At 37.5% G+C, this 18,509-nt stretch overlaps 1 long non-coding RNA gene across 1 annotated transcript in view; it reads right to left on the bottom strand.

The window, feature by feature from the left end:
- LOC119703747 overlaps nucleotides 1-17,772 on the bottom strand; it is a 66,140-nt gene extending 48,368 nt beyond the window's left edge. Inside the window, exon 1 of the long non-coding RNA XR_005257751.1 lies at nucleotides 17,697-17,772. This is a non-coding gene — a long non-coding RNA (uncharacterized LOC119703747). The remainder of the gene's footprint in view (nucleotides 1-17,696) is intronic.
- Nucleotides 17,773-18,509: the final 737 nt, after the last annotated feature.

The following is an 18,509-nucleotide window of genomic DNA, read 5'->3' as shown; positions in this document are numbered from 1 at the left end:
TTCCTTTAATTTTTAACATCACCTAGGAAGAATCCCAGACAGATATTATCTAGAAATTCATAACTACATTTGTTTTCTCTTGTTATCAGGGAAGAGGGTCTACTCAAACACATTAGTTTCTTTTTTGGAATTTTCAAGCACATAAAAGAGTAGGAGATTCTGATAAGGCCCTATTGTAGTTATCATGTGGTATAACTACAGCTAAGGTCATGTCGACCTGCTCCTGTTAGAGTACATCATCTGCTTAGCAGAAAAGAAAACAAATTGTGTCACATTTTATTCTATCAATGGCTGTAAATGAAAAGGATATTTTGAGAAACTGAATTAATAATATGTTATAATAACTAGAAAGAAGGAATGATAATTAAACACACTCTGCAATTCAATCCCAGCAGTGAATCTACTCTTTTGGTAACACTTCTTTTTAATTATAAAAGTGACAATTCTGAACGACTCAAACCTATGTCATGTTGCACACAGGCAGAGGCAATTAAGGGGAGACCAAAGAAAAAATAGAGTTTGTTGATTTTGCATCCAGTTTACACAATCACTACACTTCTCTTTAAAGAATGCACAAAGTAAGCAAGACCCAAATTTGGTATACATGGGATGAGTTTGTTTGTTTGTTGGTTTGTCTTCAGATTTTGTTTTTTAAAAGGTCAGGGATGCTTTCCAAATGTGATACAGAATGACTGCATGGTCCTTCAAATCACTGCATTTTATCTTGGGGTAACAAACTACACAAGCAAGGCAGGCAAAGTAAGCTTGAATGATAGCAATGATAACTTATCAGAAGCAATTAAAACTTCAGCTAATCCAGGTTAATTTAACACAGAAACATTTTAAGACTAAGGAGGATTGTGAGATGTGCAATCATTGTATCCTAGAGACAAACAACATTCACTGAAAGGATTTTTTTATTGCAAGTTTCTAGAAAATTTTTGCTCAGAAGATCAAGACCATCCCTTTCTTTGTCTCTAGAAGCTACTGAAATAAAACATGATTCTCAGTGCCACTCAATTTTGATAAATTGGCATTGATGATGTTATATGAAATTACAGTGCCAGCAGGTATGGCTTGAAGACAAACCAGAAGAGCATTCTTACTAATAGCACTAAAGGCACTGATAGCAGTCTGCACCCATGGGCATGGTTACGTTTTGGTCACCATTCTGCTTCTCAGTGCATGATGTATTAAAGCAGAGAGATTCAAAACAAGATTTGGCAGCAAATTCCAAATGCTTACAATCCTTTTGCAAGGACTGTGCTTCCTCATTGCTATTTTACTGTCTGGCCAAAGGGCATTCCTTCTTGCAGAGGGCTTTGCAGCAAAAGGGTGGAACCAAGCTGGGGAAGGGACAGAGATGTTGAGAAACTGTGCCAAGTCCATAGTGCATCTTTCTCTCTTGTATTGTTCAGGTAGGCTGACTCTGAATAAAATCTTGCTGGAGAACATGCCTAAACTTGGCTGTCACCATTAGATTTAAAGAGTGACACCTCAAAGAGATGAATAGAATACATTAAACTGAATGTCTCAGATAAGCTGCATCATTATCATATCACGATTGTGTCCTGTAAAGGGTGGCATATTCTCTGGGAAAACAGCAGCAATTGCTTCTTTTTTAGTGTGTCTTGTATGCCTTGCTAAGGCACTTTTCACAGAGCTGGGTGATGGCTGTTTCTTGTGTGGATTATAGAAATAAATAGCAGGCTGCAGATGAAAGCTTGCTCTTCCTACAGTGCTCAGGAAAAGTGTCATTTCTAGCTTGTGAATAATGTGACTTTCTTGAATTATATCTTTCAGCACACTTGTGCAAATAATCTTGGTTTGGAGGAGAAAAAACAACCACATGTACTTTTGTTTGGTTTTGGTTTGTTTGGTTTTTTTTTTCCCTTTCAAAGGAAAGAGAAAATTTAGAATGTAACATCCCCTCTCATCTATTTTCAAAGTCTAATCTTATTGTATTGGTCAGGGACAAGTCCTGTGTTCTAAGAACTTGCAGAATACTTGCTGTTTGGTTTTTACACTGTGAACATCACATAAGATTAAATGGCAAGGAAAATTCCACATTTCTTCCAGGTAGATTGGCACTAATGTTAATTAAAAAATGAAGGCTTTTAAAACCCAGAAGATTGATTGTCTCAGGTTTAGTAGAAGAAAGTGCCACTGTAATAAACAGCTATTTAACATAGGCCATGTGAAGTGGATATTTTATTGCCAGGGAGCAGGAGGGCACTCACACCTTTGGAATACAGACATTATGCTTTACTAGGAAGCTGTGCTGAGCCACATCCTTCCAGAAGCTCTTCATGACCTCCTAATTGATCCCAAACCACAATTTTGGAGCCAGATTATAGCAATAACCATTCCTTGCTATACACATATTCCTGATATAAAGAAAATCAATCGAGCTTTTAAGAAAGGTCAGGATTAATCCATTCCAGCTATGGTTTGGAGGTACAATTCAAGTCCAACAAAGAGGAAGAACCCCTCTATCAACATCACAGATTTCTTGCTGAAACCCTCCATACTCCCTACCATGCCCTGTCCCTAAGAGGCCTCATACTACTGCATCCTGCAAGATGTTTCATTTACTAAGATCAAGTGAAGCTTTTTAAGATGCTTAAAGTGAGTGTCCCTCTCTGAGGAAAGGCAGGATTCACTGCACACATGGAGCCTGGTACCATCATGTTCAGAGTGAAGAACTGCCACAATCACACATTTTTTCTTTAAGGCCTCCACAGAAATCCAACCAGGAAATTTACCAAAGGCATAGTCTTTCGAGACAGACAAGTGCCTATTAATATCCTCTGTGTTGAGAGGAGAGTCACTGGTCTGTGGGATCATCAGGACCTAGTTCTGCTTTCCTGGTGAGATTCAATGGGTGATGATGTTGCTTCCTATAATGATCCTCATTGAATCAAAAATCTAAATTCAACAGTAAGTTCAATGTTTATACATAAAGTAGACATCCTTAACTTCTATTTTTTTTTATTAAAGTGTGAATTTAGACCATAGTTTGTGTAGTTGAGAGCCAAGTGGAGCCCATACCTATATGGTCAGGGATGTGCCACATTATCATGAACAGTTCAGAAACACCACGGCCAGCCACTGAAATCTAAGAAAATGTGATTCCAATGAAAAACTAAGATTTTTATACTGCAGTAGTTCTGTGTTTTGGGGGTTTTTTTTTGTTTGGTTTGTTTTGTTTTTTTTTTTTTTTTCTTCCACTGAAAATACAATTTTATATTCAATGCTTTCCTACAGCTCAGGAGAACATGATCAAATATATCAATTACCACTTTTGCTACTAGGATTTCTTGTATTGTTTATCTTAAAAACTCTGAAATATAAAGTTGGAAAGCTAAAAGGGCAAAAGGCAGAAAGAATCAGGTTATCTAGATCCCAACAGACAAGACAAATAAATATTATTATTTAAGTTAACAAAAGGAAGACTGATTTGGGCTCAAACTTCAGAGCAATACACAAAGCTATGAAGGACATCAGGAGAGATACAGATTTCTACTTTTAGATCATGCAATGAGACATCAATAATGCATGCAATATAGCTAATGCCTGTGGTACCTTTGAGCTAATTAGCAAAATGCATCATTACATTGAGAATTTAATACAAAAAGAATGATAAGCAAAGAAAATAGAATATAATGTACAACAAATATTACACTTGCCTGATTGATCACTGAAGATAAAAAAAATCATGAATTATATAACCTTGCATCCCAAACTGAAAAATTTATAGTGTTTTATGAGGAAAGTTAAAAAGCCAAGTAAAAGCATTTAACCATAGATTAAAAGTGGCAGAAGAAGAATAAACTTGAGAAAACAGGACAATGCAATTCCACAGATGGAGCACAGACAAATCAAGAGGAGAATCTTCTTGCCTAGAGAAGGCCTCCTAAATGCCCACCTAAACTTAGCTGCTTTAATAATTTATCCACTGAATAATTATTTCCTGAGAGGCAGAAACTGCATATTTTAAGCTGAATTCTAGCATCTTCCAAACAAGACCAACATGTACAGGAATTTAGAGTCCCGACCATTACTTTCACTATGGGTTCAGCATTCTCAGCAGCAGAATCACCCCTAGATATGCAGTAAATTCTCAGTTGGGGTTCTCAAAAAGCTGCTGTCAAGGATTCTACAGTACAGTTAAAACTACTGCACTATTGGGTTTGACTACAAAAATGTGCCCCCTTTCCTCCCCACCCTGATTCTCCTGTCCCGTCCTTGGAGCGCACTGGACCTCATGGCTGGAAGTTGTGACAGGGCAGGGCAGACTCCCTCCTCCAGGGCTAGTGACCATGCTGGCACCTCATCCCACTCTGCAGGTGGCTGCAAAGAGGCACAACACCCTGCAGGCAGCAACTCCAGCTCTCCTGGCCCTGTGCATGTTTACAGTGCTGCAGTTGGAGGGAAAGAAGCAACTGCTCCTGGGTGACAGCTCTGCAGCCTGGAAACAACACCAGGCTCTGAGCGGCTGCACGGATACTGCAGTGAAACCCAGCTGGGTGGACACTTCCCAAACGTCTGGGACATGGTTTACCTCTCTCAGAGCTTCTCTGGCTCTTCCTACTTACACAGAGCAAGAAGTAATGCTGCTGTGATCCCTGGTGCAGTTGAAAAACGACCACGTGGGGTGTAGCTTAAGAGAAATATGATTGGTCACAAGAAACGTTCACGGAGGAAGAATCTTCATTGTATTAACAGTGGATGAACTCCCTTGGCTAGGTTTCCACACTAAATATCTATATTTGTTTATTACTATTTGTGCTACTCCACTTTGTATTTCACTTCTTCTACTGAAGTTGAATTTCCATGCTCCAGGTTTGTAAGTGCTTTTTGCCAAGAGGCACATGGTTAAAAGTGATAGTGCTCAACTACAGGGGCTTCCACTGAGCACACAAGTCAATCTCACAGCTAAAAATATTCAGAAGCTGCGTGTAAAATGGATTTTTCTTCCTAAAAATAAATTTTTATGTGCATATATGTAATTTAAGACTGTATTCCAATGACAGTCCATAGAAAAATTACAAGAATGCCTCATAACTGCCAGTGCTGTGAAAGTCCTCTTTTAAAATATAAGAAACCTTAGAATGGCACACTTGGAGTGGTAAGGTTTCCTATTCTTGTGTGCTTTTGGTTACTCTAAGCTCTATTTCTACTCTTGACCAAATGTTCTTCCCCACCACAAGCAGAGAAATATTTCCTGAATAAGCTGTCATTGAAACAGATGCTTCTTGGCACAAATTTCTATGACTAGGCACTTTCTAATGAAAAAAAAAGTCAATCAAAAATTCTCAGTAAGTTTCATACAAATAATCATTGAAATTAGACAAGAAGTAAATGGACTTGGCATGTTAAATCGGCATTGTTTCCAAGCACAAGGCATGGAAAACAGAAGCTCCTAGAATGGTTTTAAAGTGAAAGTGTAATTGAATTGCATATATATTACTCCGAACAGTATTTTTCTTGCTTTTAATCCATTTGAACTGGAAATTTATATGCACAAGCAGTTCTGCTCAAGTAACCAACCTTAAAATGCCTTTGTATTTAAATAGAGTGACATCTGACATTTCTGTGTCCATGTCTTATCAGACACTCTGTTTACCCTCTGGAAAGTGCCAGGATACAGGGAGAGTAAGGTAAAGTGAGAATTTGCCTGCTGGTTCGAGGACAGCTGGAATTCTGATTTACTGTGAAAGTTCAGGATGTCCCAATTAAATCAGGACATTTGAGAGATATGAAAACTTAAATGTTCCCCAAAAGCTTTGGTCTAATGTGATTAAGCTGGCTGGTTTTGCTAATGAAAGACACGTTCCAAATTGCAGAAAAATGGTAAGTAGGTGTAATGGGGTTTTACTGTTGTGTACTTATAAGAATATTCCCCCAAAAAAGATTTCTCTTCCCTGCTTCCATTTTCTATTGAATGCCAATTATTTTTAACTTCTGGAACGTATAATATAATCCTCCTTGAGATACATGATGCCCTTAGCTCTCAGGAACATCATGGTCTTTTATTTTTACCCCTACAGTCCTTGCTATCTTTTCTTCTTTGAACTTTACTTGGTGATTTTTAGATTGCAATGCCTTTATGAAACTGTGTCAATGCCTATGACTTCTTCATGTGAACAACACTATTTATGCAGTGAGTACTAACTGACCACAAGGTGTGAAAGAAATGTACTGCACTGTGCTGTGTAATGCTGCACAAACATGCAGTGCAGATGGGGTTTTGAACAGGTAAAAAACCATTAAGCCCTAAATATCTGAATAACATTAGGAGTTGCTCTCAGCTGGAATTATTGGTGAACTGTAAGCAAATATAACTTCATTGCATAACTTTCGCAAAGACAAACTTTCTCCAAGAATTGAGAGGGCAAATAAAGGAAAATGTGTGTTCTGCACTGCAGAAATAGCCTAAAAAGGAATGAATAATAGAAAGAAAATCCACTTACAAGCTCATAATTTTTAAATTTCTCTAATTGTCTAAGGTTATTTAAACACCACACACATACGTTTTAAATCAGTGATAAGTTACCATTTGCCATGAAATATCTTTCTTTAGCATGATTGCGTCCTTCTCTCCCCACCATGACAGATTGTATTTAATTGAACAGTTGCTGGTTTAGAACTGTCATTAAAACTGCATATATTCAAATAGTCTTAGTACAGCATATTGCCCTTTCAGTTCATTTTCTCTTTTTATGTAGCAGTAAATATCCCTTTGTGTTCTGGTTCTAATTTATTTAGAAATAATGTGCTTCTTGCTAAGTGCAAAGAATTTTTTAAAGGATCAGCTAAGCTGGTTAAGTTGCTTGTTAATGTATTTTTTATTGACCTAGCGTCTCTCAGTCCTTCCACCATTGAACTCCAGGGTCTTTGTTGACAGGATACACTTAAAGGAAAACCTTGGATCTAGTTCTCACTTTTTTCCAAGATGATTTTAAAAGGAAATTCACTCTATAAAAATAATTCCGGCCTTACATGGGAGAGAAATCTTGGACTTGAAGCAGCCAACACAGATCCTGACTGTAGGTAAGCAGAGGAGAGACATCTACCTCACTGGAGTTTTGCCAGAAGGAAGAACTAGGGTGCTTAAGCCATACTCACACACACATCCTTAAACCATGTCCGCACTGTGACTGGCTGAAGAAAATGGTTTTGGCTGCCCTCTCAGCTGATACAGTCTGAGTTGCCCTTTAAACACAACCACACAGAAAGTCAGAGAGCAAGCTGGTTGTACTGATGTTTCCAACAACATGTATATCCACACTTCCCTACAAGCCTGGGATAATACTAGCAGGAATAATGACTACTAAACATTATTGCCTACTCTGCAGCACTCATTACTTAAACATTTTTAATCTCTTCTTTGCTTCCTCTTTTATTTGTTGGCAGGATGGGTCTAGGCACACAAGAAGATTAAATTAACATGGCTAATTCTATAAAATCTAATAACTGTGAAATACCATCATGCTGGAAGCAATGGGCCAGACCTGTGGCTGCTGTGAGCTGAAAAGCTTCATTAGCATAGATGGAGCTGAGAGAAATCTTGATACACTGAGGATCTGGCCCATTGTTTGCTGATGACAAAAGTCCACAATGCCTGTGACTTTTATATGACATGTGTGAAGGTTGCCCTGAAAGTTTCATGGACTTTGAAAGAGAGGGACAAATCTAATGCTTTAAGAACTCTGATGTTGCTCATTCTTCAACTGTCTAAATGAGGTTTTACTTTTTTTTGGAGATTTTTCCAGTAATATGGTAATGTATAGAGAAAATAAAATTAACACTTCATTACTATTCATCACATGGCACTGGAGACAAACTTGAGAAAATATACATTATTTACCATCAGCTACCTAACATTCTTTGAAATGAATTAAAAACAATAAAATAAAGAAGTATCACTAAGCTACACACTAAGAATTCATCCAAAAATAATCTAGCAAAGCAGTTGGATGTGACATTGCAGTATATTAATTAGGGAAACCTAAAACCCATCACAATTAAGATGAAAATTAGGAACAAAAGCAGAGGAGGTTGAGAGTCAAGAAAAATTTATTCGGACTAGAATTTTTCAAAACTCTTAAGTTACCAACAGTGGGAACAGAGTATTTAGAATCAGAAAGATCCATGATCACTGATAAATATTGCATGAGAGAGATGTATTTTTGTAAACATAGTTCATTTTAATCCCATGGACAAATTCTAGGATGATTTTTCAGACAAATATAGAATAGTTCTAGCCAGCTCTTTGTCAAGCCAAGCTTTTATGTGCCTGCAGAGAACTATGGTAGAAAGATAACACATGTAGGCAGAGACCACCATCTCAGTGTCAAAACTGTTAAAATCTTTGCCAAAAGGATCATATCATGTATGTGTACCCATGAAATATTAAATAGAAGTTGCAAGTGCATGTTTCTCAGCTGGCAAGCTGATATATAATGTGTGTCTTAGATTTTACATGGGTACATAATGAGACACACATCTTTCTTAAACTGATGCAAAACCTCTTTATATCAATGACAATTAGAACCCTGTTCATAATCTGTAGTGTCGCAGTACAAGCAAGTGGAAGATCATCAGTGCTGCCATGACACTAATGACCAAAAAAAAAAAAAAAAAGAAGGGAGAAGCAACACAAAGAAACACAATTGGACACAATTGGAGTGTAACAACAGAACCACTGAGGTTACCAATGACTAGTTAAGCATGTCATAATGACATGCTAGCATGGGCTCTCTAAGTATAATTTTTGGTCAAGGACAGATTATTGTAAAAATTGTAATAAAAGACAATTTTAAATTACTTTGCAATGAGCCTTCACAAAAGCAATATTAGTAATATGTGCTATATAAGCATATTTTGTTCAAAGCCAATTAACCTCTTTATTTGAAAACAAGAGCTTCGTTTTTGTTGAATACAGCAGCTAATCCTTTGCAGCAGATAAATTTCAGCAAGTATGAGTGGAATGAGTTGTATTTGCTATGCCCCATGTTCTTCCACAACTGAATGATTAAATATTTAATTTGCTATATACTGGTTTATATGAAGGTTAGGAAACTTTTGGTGCAGGAAAAGTTGAGGCATCATCTGAGGACATGATAAATGTTTGCACTAAGTCCATCTTTCCATTTATGTCTTCTCTTGACCAGGTCAGCCCTACAGGTAAAAAACACACCTTTATTTGGTCAGCAAATTTCAGCTTGTGTTCAGTCAATAAAAGTCTATAATCAGCTTCAAATTAGCTTCATGATTGTATGGCTAACAAAAACACTGCTAAGACCAGCTATGTTTGTTTTTTATTTCAAAATGTAGCAAAGTTGCATTGATAGACAAGGCAGTGTAACCATTGTATCAACCAGTTAAGCTTAATATATTTATCTGAGATGCTTAATACAGCATTCTACATATCACAGGGACAAATGCCTAATTACAGTCCTGTCTTTATAATTAAGACCACACAGATTGATGCAATGGTAATTCCTGATTCATGGCAAGACTGATGAATTAAGAATAAATAGTACAATGAATAAGGAACAAAGAGTATGACAATGTGGCCAGAAAAACCTTTCAAAATTAAATTCCTGTTACAAAAAGATTGTAAAACAGGTTATGAGGATGCAAAACAGGGCAGCAGATCCTCAATTCTAGAGATGACGCTTAAGTTAAGATCTTTTCTCTTGCAAAACCTCATTTGTAACATTTTCATCCAAAAGCAACACAATTTTTGGTCTCTACACAAGAACAGAGAGATATTGAGAAGGCTTAACCTTTTGTTCTGCCCCAACCAGACAGGCCTACTAGACTGCGGCCTCAACAAGGGACAGGACATTAGAAGAATCTATTATCTTTCTATACTCACAGAACAGAAAGCTTCTTATTACAGGTAATACATTTAATTTTGAAAATAGATCTGTTTTCCTTACATGTAATTGAGTTCTGTTACAGAACACAAGACAAGGAGGACTCACTGTCATCTGCAATGGAAAGAGGTCGCTATCAAAGGACATAGACTTGAGTTCCCTTTTATTTTCAAGGGCATAAGTTTCTTTATGAAAGGTTTCCAGAACGCAAGAACCTCTCCTTTCTGCATCCATAGAGGCTAAATACTGTTTTCACTGAATTAAGGTCTGTCCCTGCTGAACCTAGCACGTATTTTTTCCCTCTTCATGCAGAAGTTTCAGTGAGCACCAGCTGCAGTCCGGTCTCCCTTATCTTAACTCCTCCTTGGTTGGATTTCTCTGCTCTTACTTTGCTGTTGAATGTGGTTCTGGTTTTCCCCACCTTGTGTAAAGAGGCAGCAAGACTTGCCCTAATCTGTGTGACCTTCTTTCAAATCCTGAGGAAAAAAAAGGCAGGCTGCTGGCATCGTGCAGGTTGGTTCTGCTGCAAGAATGGGTGTTGAAGAGGAATGGCTGATTCAGCAGTATTTGAAAATCATTTTGGCATGTCTTAGTAGGATGTTACTGGTGAGCTAAAAGAAGGATGGTGATGTTAGAGCATAAATATAATTTTTTTCACAAGACAGGAACCATCCAATTAAAATATAAGTCACTTGTGTCAGGGACTATCTATTTGTACATGACCAACATTACTGAAGAACTGGTTTATAAAATGGCAAGACTAAATCAATAAGAATAAGAATAAGAATAAGAATAAGAATAAGAATAAGAATAATAGAAGAGATGTTGAAAGTGTTGGGGGGTTTTTAATGGTTGGAAAGAAATACAAAAATTCTACATATATAGGTCAAGCACACAAGTGCTATGATACACACTAAGCTTCAAAACAATATCATATTTGAAAATCTTGGACAACAAAAGGAGAAAAATGTATTTTTTGGAACCTGGGTGTTCAGATGAGGGCACAAAATTATATCTCTGCGTTAAAGACATGAGCAGATTGTCTAATTTCTCCATCTACACATTACTATGTTCTTTTATCATTTCTGTATCTCAGCAACCATACGTCCTCCAATGGACATAGGACTTCAGCTCCCCATATTCTGAAAACTGTGTCCGTTTATACTCACACTATATCACTGCCACCTGCTGAGCATGACATTCTACTATAGCCTTCTTAGAAACATGAGGAGAATATAGCTCCTGATGAAACCTTTCCTCTTCCTCTCATTTTTAAAAGAGTGACAGCTGGGTTGGTGACTTCACTTGGCTGCCTTAGGTATCAGCGAGGTGCTGCTCAAGCTATCTATATCAAGACCCCAGGGTTTCTATATCCATGAGGATAACTGGAGATTTCCTAAGGTACATCCAAGCATTTAAGTGAGACAGTAGATAAAAAGAATATTAGTTATGTGTTAAAAGCATAGACCTGTAAATCACAGTGACTTTCTTTCCTTGTAAAAAAATCTCCTGTTTGTCTTGTGTTGTCTCCATTTTGCAGTGGGAAGGCACAGAGTCCTCTGTAAAACTATTATACACAAAAAGCATACACTGTTGTTTATTTTATCTCCTGGTAACTGTACATCTTAAGAAACTCTTACTGCAGCTGGATATTATTTAAATAACAAAAAAATCAAAATCTGCCAAAACAGAGAGAGATAATTGGTATCACCTTATACTATTCATAAGAGGGGTTCCTGGAGAGGAAGTATAACCAGGGTCATTTTCTTACTCTCTGCTGAAAGAATGCTCACTGTTGAAATTAACTCTTAAAAAAACCTTAAAGTAATGTTTACAGCTGCTTTACTAGAATATGAGAAATAATGGGAACATGTGATGCTGTCTGCAGTTCCTGTCAAAATCACAATGCAAGACAGTTCTGTGGCAGATAACATTGATTAATGTTCCTATATAGCAGTGACAGTGTACATTTATGGACAGACTGGTGAACCTTTGCCAAAGCTCACTAAAAGCAGCTGCAAGGCAGGACTGACTTTTAACCTCCCCCTTTTAATGCAGGAACTTCTTGGCATAAAAACTGTGCTAGTAGCATACAACCTGCAGGGTTACCATTACAAAAACAGATTTGGCCAGCAGGACATCTCTATTTCCTGAAAAAACTCCTGACAGATTACATGGAAGTTAAGTTATACAGGCATATCTGGAAACTGGAGGAAGAAGCAACCAGAAGATATTCATTCTGAGGATACTTTGAAAAAGATCCCCACATTTTTGATGTGACAATTTCCATTTTCATTGGTTAAGAAGTATTATTATTTGATATGAGAAGTGAACACCTGCAGAGTGTTCTCTATTGGTGAAAGCTGTGCATATGAATCCTTATTTCTGCAGACAAAGTGATCTCTGAACAGTGGAGTGGAGCTTTTGCTTTTCTCAAAAATATATTGTCAAGGTGTAGGAGAATTGTTCTTGCTTTCTGTAGAGTCATGTATGGTTGAAGCCAGAGTGCCAAAAGTAGCTTGACTGTGAGTCAAAGAAGGATATTATAAGAGAACAATGGTATTTTCCTTCTCTTCGGAGACAGGAAAATGGGGAATTCCTTAATAAGGGATGCTGATTAAGGAAAGATGCTTTTTACTACTCAGAAGGTTATATTCATGTCAAATTCCATTTTCTGATTTCAGCAATATATTATTAGTGTCATTTGCTGGAACAAATGATGCTGTAAATAATTCCAGCAAGTGCACTTAATATAGATTTGTTTGCTAAGTGGCGGTGTCTCCCGCCAGGGTTAAAGGTAGAATAAAATGCTGTTTATCCTACGGGGAAAAAAAATTATGAGATTTCTTGCTTCCTCTCTTTTTTCTGTCTGTGAGCCATTGTGATCCCAGGTCAGAAGGTCTATCACACGCTAAAGGAGGGAATTCTTGCACAGAGCCCTTTGTTTCTGCAGGGCAGTGTCAGTGGCCCATTGTGCCATTCATTAATGTCCCATCTCTTTGCTTCTTCTTCTGTTTCTTTTAAACAAACCCCTGCCTACTTTTGGAAAAAATTTCTGTGCTCAGCTGTTTAATTCTGGATTACAGCTTTCCCAATAACCAAAAGTGAGGGTGTTAAAGCAGCTGGAGGTGACATATTAGAGCTAGAAAAAATGAGGTACTTCTGAGAAAAGAGCTGTATAAGATATATTATTTTTCATTCAAATGAGAGCTCCCAGAATCCTTTAGGCCCCAATCCCACATCCACTCATCCCTTTGACATTTCACTCCAGGAAAGCCAACAGAAGCATTGCCAGGCAGCCACCTGTAAGCACATGCACATACAGAGCCTTATTCCATCAGTCTGGTGGAAGACAAAAAAAAGGTGGAGACAGTTTTGCTGTCTCAGCTACTGGCTGTGAAAAAATATCACCAAATCCAAACAGCTGCTGACAGGCTTAACTATGTGAATGACTCTCCTAAAGGATCCAGATGATCTATATTGGTGCAGAATCCTATCAGAACACACACTTTCTGAAAAAACAACAACAAAACTCTTGTTTTCATACTGAAAGCTGCAAGTAATTCTTTCTATGAAGAAATGTTTGTAAATTGTTCATCTTTATACTGTTTGCAGGCAAATGAAATTAATATTAAAACCAAAAAAGTTAGCCCTTCCAATTGCATGTAGAAATCATGGCCTTCTTCTTCCAACAGTCACTATTGTAGGTTTCAAATCCAAGTGTCCAAACTCCTTTCATTTTTGGCCAAGAAGAAACTAGGCTTGCATAAGTGAAATGAGAACGCTAACATGGGTAAAATTCCCTAAAGCTGTTCAAACTTGCAGTCATGCTAACGTGCTTTCAGATCTGAAATGTTTATTCTCCTAAAAATTAAAAAGAAATTGTTGAAAACAATGAATCTGTTTCTGAAAACTGTTATTTTTCTCCTGAGAATTGGTCTGAAAAATCATATCTGCAGGTAGAAATAAACAATCACCTCTCAGACAGTGACTTTGGTAGAATCCTCCCTGTCAACAGGCTCATTTTAATCAAATACTCTCTTATCAGGTAACCCACATACAGAAACTGTAAATGTATTTTTTACGTGGAATATTTGTATGAACATTTTAATAACTTTAACTTCAAAAGTCAGCTTGATTACATGTAAATTATCATGAGACACAAAAAATTGCACCTAGATCTCTACCTCTGATTTATCTACCCATCTGTTTTAGTTTTAGATGATTCATCTTGAGAGCACTAGAACAACTCCTGAAACATGCAAGATTAATCAGTCCTGCAATGGACTTATGTAAATGCTTTACTGTGAGATGTGAGTTGTGTTGTTGACTTCAGTGAAGCAACTCACTGGCTTGAAACTTAGTTTGAATAAGCAAACTGCAGAGGTTTCATTTCTCTTCCTATCCTTCCCATAGACCAGACAGATTGTCTTCTTTACCTTCTAATATTTTATTTAATTTTTCTCTTTTCTACCACTTGTTTTTCCCCTTAGTATAAGTATTTCCCTTCTTAGGAGAAGTTTTTACACTCTCTAACAAATTCTGACAGAGGACTTTGACAATCGTAGATAGATTTTTAGTGCACAGTGGGGGTTTCAGCTATAACCAGAGCTCATCAATATTATTTTCACATAAATATGTTCAAAAACAACATCCATAACAATTTTGGCAGACTATCAACTGTATTAAACATTCTGATATGTCCAGGTCAAGAAGCTGGTTTTCTTAAAGTCAGCTTAAGAAAGTGTATTTTCCTTTTCACTCTAATGAGGAATTCAGCAGTATACAAATGAGGTTAGAAAACAATGTGAAGAAGGTGCTTATCAGAGGTTAAATAGGTGTGGATTGAAAGAATCTGACTGATTTTCCACTTTTCAGCTGAAAGGACATTGCACTTACATGCAGCTTTATCAAGAAGCATCTTTTTCACAGTGCCACAAAAGGAGAATGTCCTTCCTCTAGGAAGTGCTGCAAGCATGCACCTATGACTAGAATGGCTATTGACAAAGAATTAAGGGCATTACCATGATTTGGAATAATTCTTACTCTTCCATCATCAATATGATTTAACTTCTGTGATTTTCCCCCCCTAAACTGATGGCACTGCTGTTCAAAAGAGACCTTCTGTACAAATTACAACTGGAAAATACAAGTGGCACTGTTTGGCTAGCACATAAACCTCAACCAATTGTTTTCAGTTTGATTCGTACTGGGTGTGCCTTATTTCTCCCTTAAAGAAATTAAAAATGCCCATTTTCAAAAGGAAAGGAGCTGTGAATAATCCACGTTTTATATAAGCACTGCTAGTAAGCAGAGCAGAATAAAGATGCCTTCATTTCACTAACAATTATGAAAAGATCATATCAGACAATGACCTTTCGAAATGCTTCAGTGACCACTGTGTCAAGCTCTAAGTCCTAAGTGGGAATTCTTCATCTTAGCTTTGACTTCCCTTTCACTTATATGCCTAATTTTGCCTCATTCATGTTAACATGATTTTTACTGATGACTTTAAAAAGGAAAGAACAGAGCCCTGATGTGGAATAAGCTAAAAGAAATTAATAGACAGCTATTTGTACAGCAGAGAACTGGATTTAACTGTGCATTTCCACTTCCTGGTTTCATGATTTTCCAAGGACATCCCTTAGCATTTGATGTTGGTGCCAATTAGAGAGAAGGTGGAGGTAGAATTTACGGCACTGCCATCGACTAAACTCTTGCTGAAGTGAATGGGAAATACGTACATGAATTTGGCTGAGTGTCAGTAAGGTAGAAAACAGCCAGATGACTGATTTTTTTCAGTTTGTAGATGGACTAATAATCTCAAAAAAGCAGTGGGGGAGAAATGTCTCTTTATTAGGGCTTAAAAATAAAGTTTGTAGGTGAACTTCTTATAACAGCAGTCCTCATAAGATTCAACAATACAAATCCGTATCATTCTCTCGCCATTCAAGGTCATGTTAACCTTCTTGAAGAAGAAGCCAAGAACTCCTTAAGTTAATCATCCTCTACATTGAAGCCGGTGCTTATTTGATTCTGAGGTTTTGCTCGAGACGGAACAAGCACGTGAAAAATTGGTGAAATGTAAGATTTCATTTACACAAGGTCAAAGTGACCCAGATTTCAAGTGAGGTCCAAAGTATTATTGGTCCTTCACACAAGAAAAGTTCTGTGCACAGCTCATTTAATATTTAAGAGGTTTGCATAAGAGTATGTAAAAGAGCATTTTCTTCTTGCTCTGCCAAGAAAGGTCAAATAACTGTTAATACTAGATAAACCTCATGTGAGTTCTAGTCCCCAGAGTAACTGGGATTATGCCTAGTATTCTCAATACACAACAGTTTACTCAAGCAGTAAATCTATAGGAAGGGGCTACATCCACTAGAGATCCAAGCTGTGCAGCTCTGTGGGCTCTGCTTGTGCCTTCTGAGGATTTGGGCCCACAATTTGCTAAGACAAGCAAGTGTAATGAGAACAGACAATTTATATCGACTATGAGACTGGTAAAAAGCTTTAGAGAATTCAGCTTTATCTCTGATGTAGCTCAAAAATACAGGCAGTTTTATTAAAAAGGAGTCACATTTTGAGTTTAATGACTTTATGACAATATAAATCTATGTTGCTGTGGTGTTAATATCTCTCAGACCTAAGCAACCAGTGTTTTCATTGGTGAAAAAGTTACTGGCTTGAAAATTAATGATTAATTTTATATTAAGTTTGGGAGAATGAGAACAGTGAAGTCAATAGCTCTAGCAAACAGCATGATTACCATATATTTAATTACACATGAGTTCTTTAGTATTATTTTTTTTAAATACATTAAACTTTTCTTATAAATATTTTAGCAGTTACATAACTGACTGAGTTGTTATTTGCTGTAGGATACTTTTTCTTCATTTTTTCCTTCCTATCTGTTGACATGTCAATAGACAGCTCAGGGACACGGACACTGAAGACACACAGCCAGTTTGAGACAAGCAGCATAACTGGTAACTGTGACAGGCAGAATCAGATCTGAGGTGATCTTTTTGTAGAGTGTTACACCACACTGAAGCAGTTACTCACTTTTAAGTGTTTGTCAGCTACTGCAATTGAAAGGGGAACACAAAATTTGTGACAAGTGGTGATATTTTTCCTTTAAGTATTTCCATAAGTTAGAGAGACAGAGCTGAGAAATCTTTAATGTAGAGGTTTTCTAGTATATATTGGTTATCTGCTGACTTTCCTTGTGCTGAAGGTCAGAAAGTTTGAAATTCCAGAAGGGAGTTTGAAATTCAGAGGAAGGGCTGCATCATGCCTTGAAGACAGATTCCTCACTGCGGGGGCGGGGTCTCTGCCCCATTTCTGGCACACAAGAGCCCAACTCCCTCCACCTATTAATGCAAGGGCAGAAGAGATTCTGCTGCAGCCCATTCCCAACGTAACACCAGTTTGGCAAGGCCAGAAGCAGCCCTTGTGCTCTGGGAGAATACAGGCTCAGCAGTGGTGCTTATCTCTTCATCTTCTCAGCCCCTTCATGAGCTTTCACTCCCAGTAGCCTGCGGACAGCCAGGAATTCTGCATCATTTGTCTGTAAATCCAGGACCTGTCTTGCAACCACAAGCCACTGCATTATTTATAAAACACAGACTGCTCTCTGCTTCTTAAATACAACCCGTCCTAGTCTGAACACCTCTTTAAATTGAATATTGTTTTATGCACTTTGATTGTGTGTGAAAATATACTCCTTCAAGGTAAAAGGAGAGGAGTTGAATTATTATCCTGAAGGCTGTTTGTACACTTCCATGATCCACCCACTCATCTTACCTTGAGGGCGATGTGAATTGCTTGGGCTGGTCAAGAACAGAGCAAAGCAGTCAAGTGCTGACTGACAAGGTTGCCCCTCCTAAGTGCTGGCTCTGAGCTCTGATCTCTGAGCACTATTGATACTCGGCAGTGAAGCAGAACTGCTGACGTTCCTGCTGGGCTCCACACGGAAACCTGAACACCACCACTGCATTCTCAAATTGGAGCCAGAGTTCAAGAAAGAAAATTTAAAACAGGGATTTTCATCTTAAATGAAAGATGTTTTCGCTGCGGCTCCTATTCGTACCATACTCAAACTTTAACCTAACTTTAAACATTAAAACCCATTGTGTACTGGAAAGCTAGAAGTCAGCTTTGTGATTGAACTTAGCTTGCTGAACTTAGGCCTATATCAAGAGTGAAACCTCTAAAGCACTTCTCTTTATTAAAAATGTATTTCTACCGAGAGTTGATATGTTCCAGATATGGCAGCAGACCACATTTCTTATAAGTTACCTCATAGTCTCAACCTTCCTAATAACACTGTAAACCATAGGTTATCAAACCAGATTTAAATTGTGTGCGTATAGAAAACTCCATTACAAAGAGAACTATCACAACTGGCCTGGCCATTCTTACTTTATTACAGAAGAAAACCAAATATGTATGCATGTGTATCTACATATCTGTATGTATTTCATTTTTAAAAAACAAAGGGCAAATTCCTGGCCTTTGGAAAATAATTACCTTCCCATGTATTTCAGCAGGGCAGGATTTCTCATATTTCTCATCAGCAGTTTGATCTCTAACCTGATTTCCCTCTGAATGTGGTTT

The sequence above is a fragment of the Motacilla alba genome, chromosome 1 (assembly GCF_015832195.1).
Source record: "Motacilla alba alba isolate MOTALB_02 chromosome 1, Motacilla_alba_V1.0_pri, whole genome shotgun sequence".
Lineage (NCBI taxonomy): Eukaryota > Metazoa > Chordata > Aves > Passeriformes > Motacillidae > Motacilla > Motacilla alba.
This window is presented reverse-complemented; position numbering and strand designations above follow the sequence as displayed.